Source organism: Heptranchias perlo, chromosome 7, assembly GCF_035084215.1.
Source record: "Heptranchias perlo isolate sHepPer1 chromosome 7, sHepPer1.hap1, whole genome shotgun sequence".
NCBI lineage: Eukaryota > Metazoa > Chordata > Chondrichthyes > Hexanchiformes > Hexanchidae > Heptranchias > Heptranchias perlo.
Window position 1 is genome coordinate 22,946,122 of NC_090331.1, and position 19,905 is coordinate 22,966,026.

Sequence of the window (19,905 nt, forward strand, 5' to 3'; positions counted from 1 at the left end):
GAATATAGAAAGTTCAGAGGGTAAATGAAAAAGGAAATAAGAGGGGCAAAGAGAGAGTATGAGAATAGACTGGCAGCCAACATAAAAGGGAATCCAAAAGTCTTCTACAGGCATGTAAACAGTAAACAGGTAGTAAGAGGAGGGGTGGGGCCGATTAGGTACCATAAAGGAGATCTACTCATGGAGGCAGAGGGCATGGCTGAGGTACTAAATAAGTACTTTGCATCTGTCTTTATCAAGGGAGAAGATGCTGCCAGAGTCTCAGTAAAGGAAGATACAGTTGAGACACATTGGCTAAAAATTGATAAAGAGGAGGTACCAGAAAGGCTAGCTGTACTTAAAGTAGATAAGTCACCCGGTCTGGGTGAGATGCATCCTAGGTTGCTGAGGGAAATTAGGGTGGAAATTGCGGAGGTACTGGCCATAATCTTCCAAACATCCGTAGATAGTGGGGTGGTGCCAGAGGACTGGAGAATTGCAAACGTTACACCCTTGTTCAAAAAAGGGTGTAAGGATAAACCCAGTAACTACAGGCCAGTCAGTTTAACCTCAGTGGTGGGAAAACCTTTAGAAATAATAATGTGGGACAGATTAACAGTCACTTGGACAAGTGTGGATTGATTAGGGATAGCCAGCATTGATTTGTTAAAGGCAAATAGTGTTTAACTAACTTGATTGAGTCTTTTGATAAGGTAACAGAGAGGGTAGATGAGGGCAATGCAGTTGATGTGGTGTATATGGACTTTCAAAAGTCAAGATTGCAGCCTATGGAATAAAGGGGACAGTAGCAACATGGATATAGAATTGGCTAAAGGACAGGAAACAGAGAGTAGTGGTGAACGGTTGTTTTTCTGACTGGAGGGAGGTGTACAGTGGTGTTCCCCAGGGGTCAGTGTTGGGACCACTGCTTTTCTTGATATATATTAATGACTTGGACTTGGGTGTACAGGGCACAATTTCAAAATTTACAGATGACACAAAACTTGGAAGGGTAGTAAACAGTGAGGAGGATAGTGATAGACTTTAAGAGGATATAGACAGGCGGACATGTGGCAGATATAATTTAACGCAGAAAAATACGAAGTGATGCATTTCAGTAGAAAGAACGAGGAGAGGCAATATAAACTAGAGGGCACAATTCTAAAAGGGGTACAGGAACAGAGAAATCAGGGGTATATATGCACAAATTGTTGAAGATGGCAGGGCAGGTTGAGAAAGTGTGTAGAAGAGATTTACTAGAATGATACCAGGGATGAGGGACTTCAGTTATGTGGATGGACTTGAGAAGCTGGGGTTGTTCTCCTTGGAACAGAGACGGTTGCAAGGAGATTTGATAGAGGTATTCAAAATCATGAAGGCCTAGACAGAGTAGATAGAGAGAAACTGTTCCCATTGGTGGAAGGGTCAAGGACCAGAGGACATAGATTTAAGGTGATTAGCAAAAGAACCAAAGGTGACATGAGGAAAATCTTTTTTACACAGCAAGTGGTTAGGATCTGGAATGCACTGCCCAAGGGGGTGGTGGAGGCAGATTCAATCATGGCCTTCAAAAGGGAACTGGATAAGTACTTGAAAGGAAAAAGTTTGCGGGGCTATGGGGAAAGGACAGGAGAGTGGGACTAGCTGGATTGCTCTTGCATAGAGCCGGCGCGGACTCGATGGGCCGAATGGCCTCCTTCCGTGCTGTAACCTTTCTATGATTCTATGATTCTGTCATTTTAAATGTACAGAACAACTTTCTAGGAACATTAAATTCCAGGATTTAAATTCACCCACAAACAAAGCTGTGGTTTAGAACCCAGTGCTCGTTTAACATTAATTCGGCTTTGTAGCTTCAAAGGAATACACATCTGCATTTTAGCAGCAGAATAATACACTAGTTCAGACAATCTGTGGCTGATCATAGTCCTGCTGCAACTTTGTGGGAATGGCCAGAAACTAGGCTGGGATCAAGTTACATTGGGTTCTAGTCTTACATCATTGTGGGAAGAGCCACGCAGGTCTTGGCCTGAATCGGAATTTACAATATAGCAGGTCAGTTTTCCCAGCTGGAAGCAGACTCGAAAGGAAACAAAAGAAAAACTGATTATTCCTGATAGCGTAATGTATTTTAGTTGTTTTGTGTTGTTATGGGAAGCATTGTAGGAAAAGCTTTAGAAGTCTGGAATCGCTACTTTTGTTCAGTCATATGTATCCTGCAAAATAAACCAATTTCTTTATTTCTCATAGACCTCATCTTACCAGAGTGCTCATCAATTCCACCTATCGAAGGGTTAGAGAAGTGCACGTGGGGGCATGTGCGAGATCCTGATATACAATTTGTATGTTGAGATGGAGGTATTGTCAAATCCACCCGCCCCCCTTCCCCCCCCACCCAGTTACGCTATCGTATGGGTAAATATTGGACAATGTGAATTGAGTCTGGAATGTAAAATGTGCGAGGTCCATTTACAGGAGTAACCTGTGCCACTGAACCCGTGAGAATATCTACAGCAAACATGAAATTGGTAACAGTAACCATTCAATGAGAAACTAGTCGGGACATATGAAAAAACAAATCAAGCATAAGCTGTCAGGAGAATCTACAAACAAAACAAATGAGCTATCAAATTGCTCCAAATATTTAAAACAATTCTTTGATCGGCTGTCTTGGTTTCTCCAGTAAGATGAGTACTTACTACTGGAAATAAGATTTGTAATATAATAAAGACATTAAAAAAATTACAACATTTATGACATACTGATTAAACCTACCAAGAGAATATCATTTATCTCTAAGGATGTTTTCCACTGGAGGCCAGTGCCTATGTGAGAAGGCTGAATCAGTTTATGCCACTTCTTAAACCTATTGTTGCAGCTGAAGGAACTTCACATGTAGCAGGCTACAGCAGGCATATGCATTACTTGCAGAATTTTTTTCCTGATCGACAACAAGACTGGACATTCAGAAGCATACCAGGAATTGAAAGTCCCACCCTCTTCCTAAGCATGTAGAATCTAAAGAGGATTGATGACTTACACCCTAGCCAACTCATTTTAGGAGCTGTCAAAGTAACCAAATTTTTTTTTCTGCGTTAAAACATTACAGTCAGTTAAAGTGCGGACTCATCAACATTTCCTGAGGTAATGCTGAAAGCAAAATATGTATTTACTATACACTAGCTGATGTCAGGCAATTACAGCAGGCAAGTAAAACAAAATAGCAGAAAAAAGAATTAGGTGAAGTTAAAACCAGCTTGATAAAATGAGACAAAACAAATTATAGTTGCTCCTAAAATGATTTCCTTCAAGCCCGGGTTAGAGCACATCTGGAGTACTGTGCACAGTTGTGGGCACCACACCTTAGATGTATTGGCCTTGGAAGGCGTGCAGTGTAGATTCACCAGAATGTTACCAGGGCTCCAAGGGTTAAATTATGAGGAGAGGTTTTTTATTATTATTCGTTCATGGGATGTGGGTGTCGCTGGCGAGGCCAGCATTTATTGCCCATCCCTAATAGCCCTTGAGAAGGTAGTGGTGAGCCGCCTTCTTGAACCACTGCAGTCTGTGTGGTGAAGGTTCTCCCACAGTGCTGTTAGGAAGAGATTTCCATGATTTTGACCCAGCGACGATGAAGGAACGCCGATATATTTCCAAGTCGGGATGGTGTGTGACTTGGAGGGGAACGTGCAGGTGGTGTTGTTCCTATGTGCCTGCTGCCCTTGTCCTTCTAGGTGGTAGAGGTCGTGGGTTTGGGAGGTGCTGTCAAAGAAGCCTTGGCGAGTTGCTGCAGTGCATCCTGTGGATGGTACACACTGCAGCCACAATGCGCCAATGGTGAAGAGAGTGAATGTTTAGGGTGGTGGATGTGGTGCCAATCAAGCGAGCTGCTTTATCCTGGATGGCATCAAGCTTCTTGAGTGTTGTTGGAGCTGCACTTATCCAGGCAAGTGGAGAGTATTCCATCACACTCCTGACTTGTGCCTTGTAGATGGTGGAAAAGCTTTGGGGAGTCATTCATTAAATAAATTTAAAAACAGAAATCGACAGTTTCCTAGAAGTAAAGGGAATTATGGGTTACGGGGAGCGGGCAGGAAATTGGACATGAATTTAGATTTGAGGTTAGGATCAGATCAGCCATGATCTTATTGAATGGCGGAGCAGGCTCAAGGGGCCGATTGGCCTACTCCTGCTCCTATTTCTTATGTTCTTATGTTCTTATGAGTCAGGAGGTGAGTCACTCGCTGGTCAGGTTAAGTTTGTGGTCAATGGTGATCCCCAGGATGTTGATTGTGGGGGATTCGGCAATGATAATGCCGTTGAATGTCAAGGGGGAGGTGGTTAGACTCTCTCTTGTTGGAGATAGTCATTGTCTGGCACTTGTCTGGTGCGAATGTTATTTGCCACTTATCAGCCGAAGCCTGGATGTTGTCCAGGTCTTGCTGCATGCGGGCACGGACTGCTTCATTATCTGAGGGGTTGTGAATGGAACTGAACACTGTGCAATCATCAGCGAACATCCCCTTTTCTGACCTTATGATGGAGGGAAGGTCATTGATGAAGATGGTGGGGCCTAGGACACTGCTCTGAGGAACTCCTGCAGCAGTGTCCTGGGGCTGAGATGATTGTCTTCCAACAACCACTACCATCTTCCTTTGTGCTAGGTATGACTCCAGCCACTGGAGAGTTTTCCCCCTGATTCCCATTGACTTCAATTTTATTAGGGCTCCTTGGTGCCACATTTGGTCAAATGCTGCCTTGATGTCAAGGGCAGTCACTCTCACCTCACCTTTGGAATTCAGCTCTTTTGTCCATGTTTGGACCAAGGCTGTAATGAGGTCTGGAGCCGAGTGGTCCTGGCGGAACCCAAACTGAGCATCGGTGAGCAGGTTATTGGTGAGTAAGTGCCGCTTGATAGCACTGTTGATGACACCTTCCATCACTTTGCTGATGATTGAAAGTAGGCTGATGGGGCGGTAATTGGCCGGATTGTCCTGCTTTTTGTGGACAGGACATACCAGGGCAATTTTCCACATTGGGTACATAAACTAGGCTTGTATCCCTGGACTAGAGAATGTTAAGGGGTTAAGGGGTGATATCTTTTAGGATTTTGAAAGGAATTGATAAGGTAGATAGAGAGAAACTTTTTCCACTGGCGAGAGAATCTAGGACAAGGGGACATAACCTTAAAATCAGAGCCAGGTCATTCAGGAGAGAAGTTAGGGAGCACCTCTTCACACAAAGTGTGGTAGAAGTGTGGAACTGTATCCCATAAAAAGCAGAAGCTATAGCTCAATGAATAATTTTACATCTGAAATTGATAGATTTTTGCTAACCAAGAGTATTAAGGGATATGGAGCCAAGGTGGGTGGATGGAAGCAGGGTACACATCAGGCATGATCTCATTGAATGTACTCATATTCCATGTTGTTCAGAGGTTTTGGTGAAGGTACAGATCTTTCAAAACCTCCCTGTCGAACTCCTTAGACACATTTCTTACTGTCATTACTAGATATCTTTGCCTGGTATGGGTGACCCACTCGGGGTAACTTTCACTTTTGGCGCAGGTGGAACACTGGTGGATGCGGATCGGCCGCCTGTTATACATCCTGCATGATTTTCCTTTCCACTGAAATCTTTCACTTTTCCACCCACGCCCACAGTGAAAATGACCCCCATTGTTTAGTGGAATGGATGGCCTTGATGGTATAAATTAAATGAACTACAGGTTCAAATTCAAATTGGAGGGTATGACATGATAGCTATTACTGAGACATGGCTGCAGGATGGTCAGGATTGGGAACTAAATATACCGGGTTATAAGGTCTACAGAAGAGACAGGGAAAATGGAAGAGGGGGAGGAGTAGCCTTAATGATTAGAGATGAAATCAGTTCAATGATAAAGGAGGATGTAATGGGAGGTAAGCAGCCAATAGAGACCTTATGGGTTGAATTGAGAAATAGGAAAGGATCTAAGACTATAGTGGGAATTGTGTATAGGACCACTGGCAGCAGCTCTGAAGTGCTAGATTGTATAAATGCAGAGATTAGAGAAGCGTGTAAGAAAGGCATAGTGGTCTTAATGGGGGACTGTAATCTTCACATAGATTGGGAAAAGCAGACGAGCAACTGTCAGAAAGGTAGTGAATTTCTTGAGTGTGTCCGGGATAGTTTTCTACAGCAGTATGTCCTAGAGGCAACAAGGGGGCAAGCCATACTAGATTTAGTAATGAGTAATGAACCAGATTTAGTTAACGGCTTAACTGTGCGTGAACGTCTATCGAATAGCGATCATAACCTGATCAAGTTCAATGTATTGTTTGAAAGGGAAAAAAGTGAGTCAGTTGCTAAGATTCTAGACTTGGGTAAGGCCGACTTCAATGGGATGAGACAGAGACTGTCCACAGTGAACTGGGCAAATCTGTTAATGGGTAAAACGACTGATGATCAGTGGGAAATGTTTAAAGAAACATTTAACATGACACAGAATCGGTTTATACCCCTGAGGGGCAAGAACTCTACTTGCCAAAAAAACCAGCCATGGACAACTAAAGAGGTAAGGGACAGTATAAGACATAAGGAAAGGGGATACAAAAAGGCAAAAAATGGCACAGATCCTGGCGAAAGGGAAAGATCAAAGATCAACAAAGGGTCACAAAACAGATAGTAAGAGCTACAAAAAGAGAGTATGAAAAGAAACTTGCAAGGGATATCAAAACCAATACGAAGAACTTTTATAGTGACATTAGGAAAAAGAGGGTGGTCAGGAGCAGTGTTGGCCCCTTATAAACTGAAAGTGGAGATATTGTCATTGACAATGGGAAAATGGCGGACATGTGGAACAATTACTTTGCATCAGTATTTACAGTAGAAAAAGAGGATAGCATGCCGGAAGTCCCAAGAAAACTAATATTGAATCGGGGACAGGGACTCGATAAAATTAACATAAGTAAAGCAACAGTAATGAAGAAAATAATAGCACTAAAGAGTGACAAATCCCCAGGACCAGATGGTTTCCATCCCAGGGTTTTAAAGGAAGTAGGTGAGCAGATTTCAGATGCCCTAACTATAATCTTTCAAAGTTCTCTAGATTCAGGAACTATCCCTCTAGATTGGAAAATTGCACATGTCACTCTGCATTTTAAGAGAGAGAGGGAAACCGGAGAATTATGACCAGTTAGCCTGACATCTGTTGTGGGGAAAATGCTGGAGTCTATAATTAAAGGATAGGGTGACTGAACACCTTGAGAATTTTCAGTTAATCAGAGAGAGCCAGCATGGATTTGTGAAAGGTAGGTCGTGCCTGACAAACCTGATTGAATTTTTTGAAGAGGTCACTAAAGTAGTGGACAGGGGAATGTCAATGGATGTTATTTATATGAACTTCCAGAAGGCATTTGGTAAGGTCCCACATAAGAGACTGTCAGCGAAGATAGAAGCCCATGGAATCGAGGGAAAAGTACGGACTTGGTTAGGAAGTTGGCTGAGCGAAAGGTGACAGAGAGTAGGGATAATGGGTAGGTACTCACATTGGCAGGATGTGACTAGTGGAATCCCACAGGGATCTGTCTTGGGGCCTCAATTATTCACAATATTTATTAACGACTTAGATGAAGGCATAGAAAGTCTCATATCTAAGTTTGCCGATGACACAAAGATTGGTGGCATTGCAAGCAGTGTAGATGAAAACATAAAATTACAAAGGGATATTGATAGATTAGGTGAATGGGCAAAACGGTGGCAAATGGAATTCAATGTAGACAAATGTGAGTTCATCCACTTTGGATCAAAAAAGGATAGAACAGGGTACTTTCTAAATGGTAAAAAGTTAAAAACAGTGGATGTCCAAAGGGACTTAAGGGTTCAGGTACATAGATCATTGAAGTGTCATGAACAGGTGCAGAAAATAATCAATAAGGCTAATGGAATGCTGGCCTTTATATCTGGAGGACTAGAGTACAAGGGGGCAGAAGTTATGCTGCAGCTATACAAAACCCTGGTTAGACCGCACCTGGAGTACTGTGAGCAGTTCTGGCCACTGCACCTTCGGAAGGACATATTGGCCTTGGAGGGAGTGCAGTGTAGGTTTACTAGAATGATACCCGGACTTCAAGGGTTAAGTTACGAGGAGAGATTACACAAATTAGGGTTGTATTCTCTAGAGTTTCGAAGGTTTCGAAAGTTAAGGGGTGTTCTGATCGAAGTTTATAAGATATTAAGGGGAACGGATAGGGTGGATAGAGAGAATCTATTTCCGCTGGTTGGGGATTCTAGGAGTAGGGGGCACAGTCTAAAAATTAGAGCCAGACCTTTCAGGAGCGAGATTAGAAAACATTTGTACACACAAAGGGTGGTAGAAGTTTGGAACTCTCTTCCGCAAACGGCAATTGATACTAGCTGAATTGCTAAATTTAAATCTGAGATAGATAGCTTTTTGGCAATCAAAGGTATTCAGGGATATGGGCCAAAGGCGGGTATATGGAGTTAGATCACAGATCAGCCATGATCTTATCAAATGGCGGAGCAGGCACGAGGGGCTGAATGGCCTACTCCTGTTCCTATGTTCCTATGTATGTCATTGCCTGCCACCTGGCAACCATGTTGCTGGACCAACACCAGTGCTTGAGGAGCACTAACTGCATTTCCCATAGTGACCATAACGCTAGAATCTACAAGAAAAATTCAATTCATAGATGCATATAAGGGGAAGATAGATGCGTACATGAGGGAGAAAGGAATGGAAGGATATGCTGATAGGGTTAGATGAAGTAGGATGGGAAGAGGCTCGTGTGGAGCATAAACACTGGCATCGACCAGTTGGGTCAAATGGTCTCTATCTGTGCTGTAAATTTTATGTAATCTGCTTACCTTTAAACAAAAACTACAGCTTTCTCTCTGCAGCCTCTAACTGAATGTCTATTCTATATGGGTGAGAGTATGGATCGCATCGGCAAAGAGTTAATTCAGCAATATTGGGAAAGCTCCCTTAAATGCCCAGTCTGGTACTTAAATTGCTGAACACATTAGCTCTCATACCATGTAATATTGCTCATGTTGTGAAATTTGCAGTACTTAAGCGCTACGCTGCACTTTGAACGTTGCTGTCCTCTACTGATCAATTGGTGCCAGCATATTGCTTTATGCTGATAGCAATTTCTAGGCAGAAATTTGTGGTTCAAGTCTCATTCCAGTATTTGGTGTAATTTAGGCTGACATTTTATTGCAGGGAATGCAAGGGAATCCTGGATTGTTGGAGGTGTCATCCTTTGAATGAGATGTTAGACTAAGGTCCAATGTGCCTGTTCCATTGGGTCAAGTGGATGTTAAAAGATCCCCTGCCATCATTCAAAGAAAAGCAGGGCCTTTTCCTGGTGTGCTGGACAGGAGTTCTTCTGCAATCAACACTACCAATAACAGATTAACTGCTCATTCATCTCATTGCTGTTTATAGGATCTTGCTGTGTGCAATATGAGGGAATGAGCAAAAGCTTTGTCAAAGAGATGGGATTTAAGGAGTTCTTAATGGAGAAGGAGAGTTAGGGTGAGACATGGAGGTGTTTATGGAGGGAATTCCAGAGAGTGTGACCGAGGTGGTTGAAGGCATGGCTACCAATAATGCGGTGAATGGAGAAGGGGACGCATAACAGGCTGGAGCAAGGGGAACGGAGAGTTCAGGGGGTGGTTGTAGAACAGGAGACGGTTCCAGAAATAGGAAGGGGGCAAAGCCATGTAGAGATTTAAGCACAGGGATGAGAATTTTAGATTTTAGTCATTATGAGATCAAGAGCATTGTAGGCCTGACAGGACAGAGATGATCGGCAAGCTGGACTGGATGTGGAATAAAATAAGGGCAGCAGAGTTTGGATGAGCTGAAACTTATGGAAGTTTGAAGTTTGAAAGTTGGTCAGGAGTCCATGTGATAAAGTTATTGCAGACATGCTGCAAGATAAATTTAAAAAAACATTTTCAATATCCTACACAGAATTAATGCAATGGTTCCTAAAGTTGTTTCATTTGATATATTGGCCTGATGAATATTTTGATGCCTAATTGCATGTTTTATTATTAACAATATATAAATTATTGGATTTTACAGATGAGAAAACACATTTGAGTATGTGAAAATTACTCCTGCAAAATATTTCTGCAGATCCAGTAACTAAAGTAATTAACAGAAAGATTTTCTGTTTTCTGCCCTGATTACACTATCAGAAACTTATATAGAATTCAGGGCCAGAGTCAATACTCTCAAGACCATAGGATGCTAAGGCTCACTTAAAAATGCAGAAGGTGAAGTGTCTAGTGTAAGATCAGCAGAAAAGACCCAACAATCTAGCGCATGTGCCTCATTGAAAGCTGTCAGCTTTTGGTGGATGCGTTCTCTTTGATTAGGTGACCTGGCTATCCTACCCTACCCTAAACCATCAATCAATATTAAAACAATTGAAAACATCATCTGCTCTGATACAGCGAAATGATTTCCAAGTAGGCTTTTCTATCTTACCTGCCTTCCCCATCCTCCATAAAAAGCCGAACTATAAAAATCTTAAAGGCCAAAGACTCCCAAAACAATTATAAACAATTTTACAACACCAAGTTATAGTCCAGCAATTTTATTTTAAATTCACAAGCTTTCGGAGATTTTCTCCTTCCTCAGGCAAATGTTTCAAGATCTCCTTGAAGCCTACGCATTTATACATATTGAACAATAATACATGGTGTTTACAGACTGCCCCTGCAACTGCCCGTTGCCAAGGCAATCACCGTGTTCAGACAGAGAGGTGTTACCTGCAGAACCTCCGAATACACATTCAACAAAAAAACAAACAGGGAAAAAAAACAGAGAAAAAAAACACAGAGAGAGGCAGAAACATCCGGAAGGCAGAGAGAGCCAGCAAATGACCCATTATATTAAAAACAGATAACATTTGTTCGCTGGTGGGGTAACGTGTAGCGTGACATGAACCCAAGATCCCGGTTGAGGCCGTCCTCATGGGTGCGGAACTTGGCTATCAATTTCTGCTCGACGATTTTGCGTTGTCGTGTGTCTCGAAGGCCGCCTTGGAGTACGCTTACCCGAAGGTCGGTGGATGAATGTCCATGACTGCTGAAGTGTTCCCCGACTGGGAGGGAACCCTCCTGTTTGGCGATTGTTGCGCGGTGTCCGTTCATCCGTTGTCGCAGCGTCTGCATGGTCTCGCCAATGTACCATGCTCTGGGGCATCCTTTCCTGCAACGTATGAGGTAGACAACGTTGGCTGAGTCACAGGAGTATGAACCATGCACCTGGTGGGTGGTGTCATCTCGTGTGATGGTGGTATCTGTGTCGATGATCTGGCATGTCTTGCAGAGGTTACCGTGGCAGGGTTGTGTGGCGTCGTGGACGCTGTTCTCTTGAAAGCTAGGTAGTTTGCTGCGAACGATGGTCTGTTTGAGGTTGGGTGGCTGTTTAAAGGCGAGTAGTGGAGGTGTGGGGATGGCCATAGCGAGGTGTTTGTCCTCATTGATGACATGTTGAAGGCTGCGGAGAACATGGCGTAGTTTCTCCGCTCCGGGGAAGTACTGGACGACAAAGGGTACTCTGTTGGTTGCGTCCCGTGTTAGTCTCCTGAGGAGGTCTATGCGATTTTTTGCTGTGGCCCGTCGGAACTGTCGATCGATGAGTCGAGCGTCATATCCCGTTCTTACTAGGGCGTCTTTCAGCGTCTGTAGGTGTCCATCGCGTTCCTCCTCGTCTGAGCAGACCCTGTGTATTCGCAGGGCCTGTCCATAGGGGATGGCCTCTTTGACGTGGTTAGGGTGGAAGCTGGAAAAGTGGAGCATCGTGAGGTTGTCCGTGGGCTTGCGGTAGAGTGAGGTGCTGAGGTGCCCGTCTTTGATGGAGATTCGTGTGTCCAAGAAAGAAACTGATTCTGAGGAGTAGTCCATGGTGAGCTTGATGGTGGGATGGAACTTGTTGATGTTATCGTGTAGTCTCTTTAGTGATTCCTTGCCGTGGGTCCATAGAAAGAAAATGTCGTCGATGTATCTGGTGTATAGTGTTGGTTGGAGGTCTTGTGCAGTGAAGAAGTCCTGCTCGAACTTGTGCATGAAAATGTTGGCGAGACACACGACAACGCAAAATCGTCGAGCAGAAATTGATAGCCAAGTTCCGCACCCATGAGGACGGCCTCAACCGGGATCTTGGGTTCATGTCACGCTACACGTTACCCCACCAGCGAACAAATGTTATCTGTTTTTAATATAATGGGTCATTTGCTGGCTCTCTCTGCCTTCCGGATGTTTCTGCCTCTCTCTGTGTTTTTTTTTCTCTGTTTTTTTTCCCTGTTTGTTTTTTTGTTGAATGTGTATTCGGAGGTTCTGCAGGTAACACCTCTCTGTCTGAACACGGTGATTGCCTTGGCAACGGGCAGTTGCAGGGGCAGTCTGTAAACACCATGTATTATTGTTCAATATGTATAAATGCGTAGGCTTCAAGGAGATCTTGAAACATTTGCCTGAGGAAGGAGAAAATCTCCGAAAGCTTGTGAATTTAAAATAAAATTGCTGGACTATAACTTGGTGTTGTAAAATTGTTTACAATTGTCAACCCCAGTCCATCACCGGCATCTCCACATCAAAACAATTATACAAAGAGGTAATTGATTGCTACCTATTTTTTCTTCTCCTGAGGTCTTCTGAAGTCAGATTCAGTGTCAAACATGATTGACAGTTATGCTTCAGGCACTTGACTGTACTTTACCTAAAATCAGCAATCAATATTAAAAATGTTAAAAATGATCTGCATAAACCAATCATTAAATTAAAGTTGGGCAACAGGGAATTCCTGCTACAATTGATTTACGCTGTTGAAAGTAAAATAATGTAAATATGTTTTGCATAATGCACCCTTAATACTTGAATAATTCATGAGTTCACCGTTTTATGATTTTCTTGACTCCGGATGCAAATGAGTAGTGACATAATGGATAAAATATACTTTTCAATGAGTGCTGTTCCAAAAGTGCTTTGGCTGGGATGACACAGATCAGTTGCCAGCCTCTGCTGACACTTCTATATTCAAAATGGTACAGCTGGCGATATGAGGTTAAGGACATCATGATTTATTTAAACTTTATTTCACAGCAAAGTGTGACACCCCAGAATTATGCTTGCTTCCAAATTTCTTTAATAGCGATTTCTGTCTCTAGGATTCCTTTTAAGTAAGAATGCCCCTTTAATAATGGGATTGATGCTTTATGCGATGAAGTGTGTATGACTCTGAAATATTGAATTCGTTTAGCTGACTACAAAGGCCCTAGGTTAAAGGAGTGAAGATGAATGATTTATTATTAGACCGTCATTTGTAATGCATCAATTCAATGCAGACAGTTTGGCCCAGAAATTGCTCCGAGCGGCAAACCAACAGTGCTCGCCGCTCCATAGATTTACACTAACCCACTAACTTACCGCGGTCTTTACTGGGTGCACTTCCTCAAATAGGAAGCGGAGAAGAGCCCAGCGTTCGCTCCAGTGAAGCTAGGACCCATGGGAGAAGCGAGAAGATCACTCTCTCCCCTCGACCAATCAGATTGCAGTATTTTTGACACTCTGCCGACAGTTTCTGCAAGCTGGAACGTAAAATCCTGGAAGTGAAAGTTACAACACTAAAATCATTGTAAAAACAGTTATAGAAGAAAGGCTAAAAATTAATCAAATTAAATAAAAGAGATGGAAGGAGAAAGTTAAAACATTTTCAAACATTTTTTAATTTATATATTTTTTATGACCAAAAACTATTAAAATAAGGAGTAATGAGACGCCTCATTTTTAAAAGTTAATTTTTAGTTGTTTGACAGTCATTAAGACTTACCACACTAGTTTAATCTGATTTTTTAAGCCTACCTGTTTTGTGGCGATATTAGTTTCCAGCTGGGCAGAACAGCACGTTGGCGCTGGTCTATTCAGACCACTGATTCTAGCCGGCGATATCCCTTTAATGCGAAACTGTCATATTGCCGGCGAACCAGGAGGAGCAAGTTCCAGATTTCCGTGTTTGGCTGCGCATGTACGAACACCGGAACTTGCTCCTCGATTTCGCCGCTAACAATGGTGAGTGCTCACCGTTATTTTTTAAGCAATTTCCGGCCCAATATGTCATTTATAATAAATGCTGAATGCCAGGCCAGGGTTAAATGGCTTGTGAAAGTCATATATTTACAGTAGAATTGGTTGGCCTGTCAGCAGAGGCGATTTCCATGTTTTCTTTTCCCCCCCCTTGTCACTCTGTTCTCATGAAGACAGCAACTTGTGCTGGTGTATTGTTTCATGATACATGGTGCCCCATTGGTATCTTGCTCAAGTATCAAATGTGACCCTGGGCAGTGTTGGTGGATTTTTCATCCAAGGGACATCACCAACTAAGCCTGATCCTCCAGAAACTGTTATACGTGGATCCAAGAGGATGAACATCCATTGTACTGAAGGATTCACTGAAATGCTTTGAAAGACTGACACTGAAAGCATAAATGAGAACAACTGGAAAGATATTATAGGTAGATAAAAGAACCAGTTTGCAAATAATAGTTTGTAATTTTAAATAAGAATGTAAGACAGCATAGGGTGAGAAAAGACCATTTGGCCCATAAAGCCTGTTCCTTTCATAGACCATATATACAATCCATCTATAATAGACTCTACCTGACTAAATGAATCTCTTGAGGAAAGGTTTGACAAACTTTTTCTCTGCTTCTTCGCACCAAGATGAATCAAGTAAAGTTTCAGAATACTCATCTAATAATGCATCCAACATTATATGATATTTCTTAGTATGATATTTTCACCATTTCTCCCACAATATTTCTACTTAAGAATTTATTTCATATATCCACAATTCTATAGGAAATATAATTCTTTCTAAATGTAATCTTGCTTGAAGCTTGATAATTATGTATTCATGCCGTCAGCACAACTGGGAATAGCCTGTTGGAAATAAATAAAATAATGAAAATGTGTTTCGCATAACACTTAATACTTGAATAATTCATGGATACAGCATTTTATGATTTTCCTGTCTTTGAATGCAAATGAGAAGTGACATAATGGGTAAAATATACTTTTCAGCCAATATTTCTTCGGCTGGGATGGCATCATGCCAGCTGCCAGCCTATATGGGCACTTCTATATTCAAAATGGAAGAAGTATCCATTGAAGCTTTAAGAATTCCATGATATACTTAAACTTTGTTGCACAGCAAAGTGTGACATCATTGCTCATATTCTGAGTTAAATAATCTTTTTGAATCTAAATCATCTATTCTGCTCATTATTTTAAGAATATGTATTCTGGATAGTGATTGTAGGTAGGCTAATTGACCAAAAGTACATCAACTGATCCCAATCCTCCAGAAATTGTGAATCTTGCTTCAGGACTTCGAGCCTTTTACATCCCAGAATTATTGTTGTCATTCTTCTTTGAAATGCTCTCCAAAATATCCTTTTGAAGTCAGGGTGCTTAAAACTGTCCATAGTTTCCAAATGAGGCTTCACAAATGATTTATCTAATGTAAGAATAACTTGTTTCAACTCATAGTTAAATGCGTCCTTGTGCATAATCAGTTTTATTGATAACCTTACATTGGCTGAATGCTTTCAGTTAATGGTTCATAAATCCTTTCCTTTTCTAACTTTACTAATAGATGCCCCTTCACCATGTTTATATTTTATATTTCCTGCTCTTGATGAAGGAATATCCATTAGCAAAGGTAGAAAGGGAAAAGAATTCAAGGGTTATTACGAACCATTCAGTTAAGAAAAAAAAAATCAATGCAAGTTTGGCTGTGCAATATCTGCAATGTTACGGTAATTCTGTGCATTAGTCTATGAACAAAATATAAACATTGTGGAAGAAAATAAATCAGTCACATTGATCTGTAGAGTGGCCATGTCTGGATGTTACCAGAACACAAACTGGCAAAGAAATAGTTAAAGGCTTACTTCAGTAGGTAAACTTCTCTTTTACAAGGCATCAAACTAGTGGTGGGGACATAGAAGATCTGCATCTATTGTGTGCCTGATATATCCATTCATCCACTGTTGCTTATCTTCCTGCATTTTAACCATGTCCTAGTGAATCTGGCAAGAGGTGATTGGTCTTCCTGAAGCTAGGCAGTCCACAGTGAGCTCTTTGCCCTAGGCTGCAAAGTTTCCCCTCACCAAGAGATTCTATAGTCTCCTCTGCCAAGTCACTGTTGTTTAAGATGTTTGTAGCCCCTTGGATAGCTGCAGCAGAGTTGATTAAATGGCTCCTCTTTAGAGACTAGAAAAACATTATTCACTTCATAACATGGAAATGGAGAAAAACTGCTGGAGATGCTGTAGGGGTCGTGGAAGAATAATGCATTTCAAGTATATTTGAATAATACAAATTATTCATGTGTATTGCTGGCTTGACACAGTGATTAAGCTGATTAAGGGAGGTGTTATGAAAAGTATTTTTCATCTATTTCTAACACTGATCTTAAATTACTCTGTTGATAATAGCATCTGAAATACATGTGTCTAAAATTCCTGCTATTTTAATGGAAGTGCACTATTAGCCCATAGTGTAATTTCAAGGCATTTAAAATCAAATCAGACTGCTTGGTCACAGAGAAAGAACTATCGCAATAGGGAGGGATATCAAGATTAACACAAAAAGCTTTTACGATTATATTAGAAGTAAAAGGGTAGTCAAGGGTAATGTGGGCCCTTTAAAAACAGATGCTGGTAACATTACAAATGAAAATAACGAAATGGCAGACTTGTTGAATAATTACAGTAGAGGAAGCGGATAATATACCTGACATTCCAGGGAAACTAATAATGAATCAAGGTCTGGAACTTATTAAAATTAATGTGAGCAAGAAAACAGTATTAGAAAAAAATAATGGCACTAAAGACTAACAAATCCCCAGGACCTGGTGGTTTCCACCCCAAGGTTTTAAAGGAAGTAGGTGAGGAAATTGTAGATGCTTTAGCCATAATCTTCCAAAGCTCTCTTGATTCAGGAATTGTCCCTTTAGATTGGAAAATTGCAAATGTAACTCCATTATTTAAGAAAAGTGAGAAACCATGAAATTATTGTGGGAAATTAATTAATTAAGGCCAGAGTGACAGAGCACTTAGAGAAATTTGAGCTGACTAGAGAGAGCCAACTTGGATTTCTAAAGGGTAGGTCATATCTAACGAACCGAATTAAAATTTTGAGGGAGTAATTAAAGTAGTAGACAGGGGAATGTCTATGAATGTAGTTTATATGGACTTCCAGAAGGCATTTCATAAGACACTGTTAGCTAAAATTATAGCTCATGGAATTGAAGGCAAATTATTGATGTGCTTAGGAGATTGGTTAGGCAGTAGAAGACAGAGAGTAGGGATAATGGGTATGTACTCGAATTGGAAGGAAGTGACTAGTGGTGTCCCACAAGGGTCTGTGCAGAGGCCTCAACTATTCACTATATTTATTAATGATTTAGATAACACAATAGAGAGCCATATATCCAAATTTGCCAATGGCACAAAGATTGATGGCATAGTAAGTAGTGTAGATGGGAGAATAAAATCACAAATAAATATTGATAGATTAAGTGAGTGGGAGAAACTGTGGCAGATGGATTTCAACGCAGGTAAATGTGAGGTCATCCATGTTGGATCAAAAAAGGATAGATCTGAATCTTTTTTAAGTGGTGTAAATCTAGGAACAGTGGAGTTCCAAAGAGATTTAATGGTCCATGTACACAGATCACTAAAATGTGATAGTTAGGTACAAAAAATAATCAAAAAGGCTAATGGAATGTTAGCCTTTCTAACTAGAGGGCTAGAATGTAAAGGGGAGGAAGTTTTGCTACAGCGATACAAAGCCCTGGTTGGACCACATCTGGAGTATTGTGAACAGTCGTGGGCACTGCACCATGGAAAGGATATATTGGCCTTGGAAGGAGTGCAGTGCAGATTCACCAGAATGTTACCAGGGCTCCAAGCGTTAGATTATGAGGAGAGATTACATAAACTAGGCTTGCATTCCTGGAATAGAAAAGGTTAAGGGGTGATTTTATTAAGGATTTTAGGATTTAGAAAGGAATTGATAGCATAGTTAGAGAGGAACTTTATCCGCTGGTGGGAGAGTCTAGGACTAGAGGACATAACCTTAAAATCAGAGCCAGACCATTCAGGAGAGAAGTTAGAAAACACTTCTTCACACAAAGTGGGGTAAAAGTGTGCAACTGTATCCTACAAAAAGCAGTAGATGCTAGCTCAATTAATCATTTTAAAATCTGAGATTGATAGATTTTTGCTAGCCAAGGGTATTAAGGGATATGGAGCCAAGGCGGGTGGATGGAATTAGGATACAGATCAGCCATGATCTCAATGAATGGCGGGACAGGCTCGAGGGCTGAATGACCTACTCCTGTTTCTATGTTCCTAATAATGCTGTAGTTTGTTTTAGGCATATGAACATGCTGTTTGAGGAAGGAGTCCTGCACACATTTTAGAAATTCCATTCCTTTTTCTCCATTTACTCCCCCCCGTCCAAACCAATGAGTGGCTAATCTCCTATAACAATAATTTTGTTATTTCTACTCATCTCTCTGATCTGCCTACAGATTTCCTCTTTCATTTCCCTCCCACAATTAAGATGTCTATAGTACAACCACACTAATGTCAAAATCCCTTTTTTATCTTTGATCTCTAACCATATTGACTCTATCTAAACCATCTAGTTAGCACATCCATCATGTATTCCGTCTGTCACCAATATTGCCATGCCTCCTCCTTTCTTACCTATTCTGTCCCTCCTAAAAATATCATAAAATCTGTATTTATTTTCCATTCCTGCCTAGTTTGTAGCCAAGTTTCTGTTAGTGCTTTCAAACCTATATCTTCCTGTGATATAATTGCCTCTAATTCCCTTAGTTTATTTCCCACACTGTGCATTATCATTAACATTATCTCATATTTAATGCTATTCATTTTCTCGTGATTTTTTTTGTCCATGCTAAAATCTCGTTCCTTTGAGTGTTTTTTGCTGTTTATAACTGGTTGATTTGATTTCATATCTCTACTCCATTTATTCCTTCTGCACGCTCTCCTTTTTGCTTTCCACGCCTCTCCTCCGTTGCCCAGCTGGGTGCTCTCCTAGTTTCATTCTTATCTATCCAGTCGTAGTCAGAGAATCTCCTGCAGTGGCTTCTCTTCCTGTTCCTGCACTGTTACCTCTGGAGTCCCCCAAGGATTTATCCTCAGCCCCCTTCTATTTCTCATCAACATGCAGCTCCTTGGCAACATCATCCGAAAATACAATGTCAGGTTCCACGTGTATGCTGACAACACCCAGCTGTACCTCACCACCATCTCTCTAGACCCCTCCACTGCCTCTGATTTGTCTCACTGCTTGTCTGACATCCAGTACTGGATGAGCAAAAATTTCCTCTAACTAAATATTGGGAAGACCAAAGCCATTGTCTTTGGCCCTTGCCATAAACTCCGTTCCCGAGCCACCGACTCCATCACTCTTCTGGGCCACCGCCTGAGGCTGAACCAGACCATTCGCAAACTTGGCCTTCTATTTGACCCTGAGATGAGCTTCCGACCACATATCCACTCCATCATCAAGTCCGCCTACTTCCACCTCCGTAACAACGCCCGTCTCCGCCTCTGCCTCAGTTCATGTGTTGCTGAAACCCTCATCCATGCCTTTGTTACCTCTAGATTTGATTATTCCAATGCTCTCCTGGCCGGCCTCCAATCTTCCACACTTCATAAACTTGAGCTGATCCAAAACTCTGCTACCCGTATCCTAACTCGCAACAAGTCCCATTCACCCTTCACCCCTGTGCTCGCTGACCTACATTGGCTCCAGATCCGGGAACGCCTCTATTTTGAAATTCTCATCCTTGTTTTCAAATCC